The sequence below is a fragment of the Hemicordylus capensis genome, chromosome 4 (assembly GCF_027244095.1).
Source record: "Hemicordylus capensis ecotype Gifberg chromosome 4, rHemCap1.1.pri, whole genome shotgun sequence".
NCBI classification, from domain to species: Eukaryota; Metazoa; Chordata; class Lepidosauria; order Squamata; family Cordylidae; genus Hemicordylus; species Hemicordylus capensis.
Window position 1 is genome coordinate 318,186,396 of NC_069660.1, and position 4,682 is coordinate 318,191,077.

The window sequence follows — 4,682 nt, forward strand, 5'->3', positions numbered from 1 at the left end:
CCTTACTAGGATCCAATCAGGAATGGGACTGCTGTATAGAGGTAGAGGGTGTTTAACCTTTTAATTTCACACAATTTTCCCAGCTGCCCTGAGCCCCCCAGATAACCACTTGCTTCACTGGCATTTGAGGGGGCTGTGGAGGGGTAGCTCTCTATTCCACCACTTGCCATCACATGTGGAGGATCTGCCCCACTGGGCTACCACGAGACACAGATCTCCCTGACAATTCACCAGTTTACCCACTGTCTCCAAGAAGACTTTTGTGCTTTAGGCTGAGTCTACCAAAACAGCCTTTCAACTTCTGTTGCAAAAACAAACTCTGGTAGAGTGATAAGGCCTATAGGCATGGGGTGGAGAAAACAGAAGCTACAATTTTCCTTTAGATGTAAACAATAAATTCTACTTTGCAATTTGTTCAATTTAAATCAAAATTGCTTCACAAGTTTAGTAAAACAAAAACAAAAAACAAACCACACCATCAAGCAAAAGAGCATAAAGAACAAACAAAATGTGGTAAAATTTGCATCCACTAACCTGACTCTCTCTGCACCCTAACTTAGAGTCCTTAATTATCACCTTTAGCAACTCTGGCTTTTCCTCACTTGAGCCTCAAGTGGTCTTCTTTCCAGTTCTTAGTGATTTCCTTTCTGCAGAGATTTCACTTCTCTGCCAGTGATTGTACCAGCTCTGTGCCAACAGTTCCTCACTTCTGCAGTCTTTCTCAAACTCTTCTGCTTTGACTGCAAGCCGAACTCTTCTCTGATTCTGCAAGGCACTCTTCTTCTTCCAACTCCAGCTTCCACTCTTTACAACTCCAGCTTCAACTCTGACTTACATCCTGCAAGTCTTAGAGGCTCTTCACATGATTAGTGTGAAGCGCCTCAAGGTGGTTTAGCCCACTCTCCCCGCAGACAATCGCCCGCAGAGCCCTGGGCAGCCAGATCAGCCACCCATATGACTGCCGGCTCCATCATGGAGCCAGTGTGGGCTGCGGCTTGGCTCCCGGAAGTCCCAGGATGCCCAGTGCGAATGTGCGGGGCATTCTGGGGGGACCCCCGTCCCTGGGAGGCTGCTTGTAGCCTGCTTGTAGCCTCCCAGTTGGAGGTCTACTTGTGTGCTACTGTGTGTCGCCGTGTGCCGCGGTGGCACACGAGCAAAAAAACAACGGCACGCTTGCTCCGTTAACCTCGTTTAAGGGGAGGGGGGATTAGGCAGGCTAGCCGCCTTGGAATAACGTCTGACGATCACCAGGAAGCAGGCTAGGCTCCCTTAGCCCAATTTCTGTTGATCATCAGAATAGCTTCTTAGACTCTGGCTTTCTCCAGGACTAACTAACTCTCTGCTAAATTACCCTCCTATATATACACAAATTGTTCCAACAGTTCTGTTTAAACAATCCAATCAGTGTAACACAAAGTTCCCTCGATTTTTCAAAATTTCCCATCCCTCCAAAACCAAACTGTCAAACTGACATTCTCAAAGTGAAAGTAAAATACAGCAGGAATGAACTCTTGAGCCTGCCAGTTTGTTTCATACATAGGGACTTGCAAACATACAAACACAGAAATCCTATTTCCAATAATGAAGAGGCTTTAGGAATATCAATGCAATAATAATACAATTCATTTACAAGGGCTTATATAAAAAAATGAAGAGGTCTAGGCCACATAAGAACATAAGAACAGTGCTGCTGGATCAGGCTCAAGGCCCATCTAGGTGCCTCTGAGGTGGCCCACAGCCACCAGACTAGTAGACATTGATATCCTGTCCTCCATGAATTTGTCTAAGTCCCTTTTAAAGCCATCCAGACTAGTGGCCATCATCACTTCCCATGGCAAAGAATTATTATATAGATTAATTGATTACGTATCATCCAAAGTAGCCAATGGAGTTTTAAAATCTACTCTCTAGGAGTGAAACTAGACATGAAATCTAGACCCCTTGTTCCTTGACAGGGGCCCATAGCAATTTTGTGGAGGTGGAATTCACACATTCCACTTCCTGTCTAGTTTCATTCCTAGAGAGTGGGTTTTAAAAATCCATGGGCTACTTTACAATGATACTTTCCCACCTATGAGGTGAGCCTGCTATGAGCAAATGTTAATAACATAAGAACAACCTTGCTGGATCAGACCCAAGGCCTGTCTAGTCCAGCATCTGTTTCATACAGTGGTCCACCACAGGCCTTTTGTCCTAAAATTCCCAGCCTTCAGTTTCATGGGATGACCCCTGGTTCTAGTGTTGTGAGAGAGGGAGAATTTTCTTTCTCTGTCCATTCTTTCTTTACTCCATGCATAATTCAATCGTGTCTCCCCGTAGTCGCCTCTTTTCCAAATTAAAGAACCCCAGATGCTGTAGCTTTGCCTCATAAGGAAGGTGCTCCAAGCCCCTGATCATCTTGGTGGCCCTCTTCTGCACCTTTTCCAGTTTTACAGTGTCCTTCTTAAGATACGGTGGTGAAACTGAACACAGTATTCCAAATGTTGCCGCACCATGGATTCGTATAAGGGCATTGTGATATTAGCAGTTTTATTTTCAACCCCCTTACTAATGATCCCTAACATGGAATTGGCTTTTTTCACAGTTGCCGCACACTGAGTCAACACTTTCAATAAGCTGTCCACCATTACACCAAGATCTCTCTCCTGGTCAGTCACCAACAGCTCAGACCCCATCAGAATATATGTGAAGTTGGTGTTTTTTGTTCCAATATGCATCACATTATTGATTGATTTGATTTGATTTGATTTGATTTGATTTGATTTGATTTGATTTGATTTGTATACCGCCCTTCCAAAATGGCTCAGGGCAGTTTACAATTACACCTGCTAACACTGAACCATATTTGCCATTTTGTCACCCACTCCCCCAGTTTTGAGATATCTTTTTGCAGCTTCTCACAATCTGTTTTGGATTTAACTACCCTAAATTGTTTAGTGTAATCTGCCAGTTCAGCCACTTCACTGGTTACCCCAACTTGTAGATCATCTATGAACAAGTTAAAGAGCACTGGTCCCAATACAGATAACGGGGGGACCCCACTTCCTACCTACCTCCATTGTGAAAACTGTCCATTTATTCCTACTCTCTGTTTCCTGCCTTTCAACCAGTTACCGATCCACACATGAACCTGTCCCCTTATTCCATGACTGCTAACTTTGCTCAAGAGCCACTGGTGGGGAACTGTCAAAAGCTTTCTGGAAGACCAGGTATATTATCCACATGCCTACTGACATCCTTAAAGAGCTCCAAAGGGTTAGTGAGACTTGCCTTTGCAGCAGCCATGCTGGTTCTCCTTCAGCAAGGCCTGTTCTTCTATATGTTTAAAATTTTGTCCTTAAGTAGGCTTTCCATCAATTTACCTGGCACCGAAGTTAAGCTGACCAACCTGTAGTTTCCTGGATCCCCACTGCATCCCTTTTTGAAAATGGGAGTTACATGAGCTGCTTTCCAGGCCTCTGTACCAGAGCCCCGTAGGGAAACATTTTTGCTTGGAGATGAGCAATTTCACATTTGAGTTCCTTCAGAATACTTGGGTGGATGCCATCTGGCCCTGGCAATTTGTTGATTTTTAGTTTTTCAAGAAAATTTAGAACATCTTCTCTCGTCACCTCAAATTGGCCCAGTTCTTCAGCTTCCAAGCCTGAGAAGCTCAGCTGTGGAATGGGTTTGTTTGTTTGTTTGTTTGTTTGTTTGTTTAGCATATTTTTATACCGCCCAAGACTTATGTCTCTGGGAGGTTTACAACAAAGCAAAATAAATGACAACAGAAAATTTTTTAAAAATAGTTAAAACAAAATAAATGACCACATCAAATGTTAAAACATCACAACCATTTAAATTTTTGAAACAGTATTTTAAAACAATGTTAAAACTATTAAAACAATATTCAATTAAAAGCCTGGGAGAACAGATGCATCTTTAAAGACTTTTTAAAAGTTGTCAGAGATGAGGAGGTACTTTTTTCAGCAGGGAGTATGTTCCAAAGCTTTGGGGTAGCAGTGGAGAAGGTCTGTCCCCAAGTAGCCACCAGACAAGCTGGTGGCAACTGCAGATGGACCTCTCCTGATGATCTCAATGGGCGGTGGGGTTCATGATGAAGAAGACATTCTCTTAAATACCCAGGACCCAAGCCGTTTAGGGCTTTATAGGTTATAACCAGCACCTTGTATTTTGCCTGGAAACATACCAGCAGCCATTGTAGCTTTTTGTTATTGTTATTATTACATTTATATCCCGCTCTTCCTTCAAGGAGCCCAAAGCGGTTTACTATATACTTGAGTTTCTCTTTCACAACAAGCCGGTGAAGTAGGTTAGGCTGAGAGAGAAGTGACTGGCCCAGAGTCACCCAGCTAGTTTCATGGCTGAATGGGAATTTGAACTCGGGTCTCCCCGGTCTTAGTCCAGCACTCTAACCACTACACCACGCTGGCTTTTCAATACGGGAGTAGTATGGTCTCTCTGAGATGACCCAGAGAACAACCTGGCTGCCACATTCTGATTCTGCAAGGCCTCAACCTCTATGTTGTAATCAGTTCAACAAATGATACTTCATATGAGTCAGTTCTCAGTACAACAAAAATAAGGCGATTGCTTTATGGTATTAGATGAGGGTCATGGGCGTAGCGTCTATTGGACAAGCAGGGACAAATGTCCCTGGGCCCAGAGGGTCAGGGGGCCCC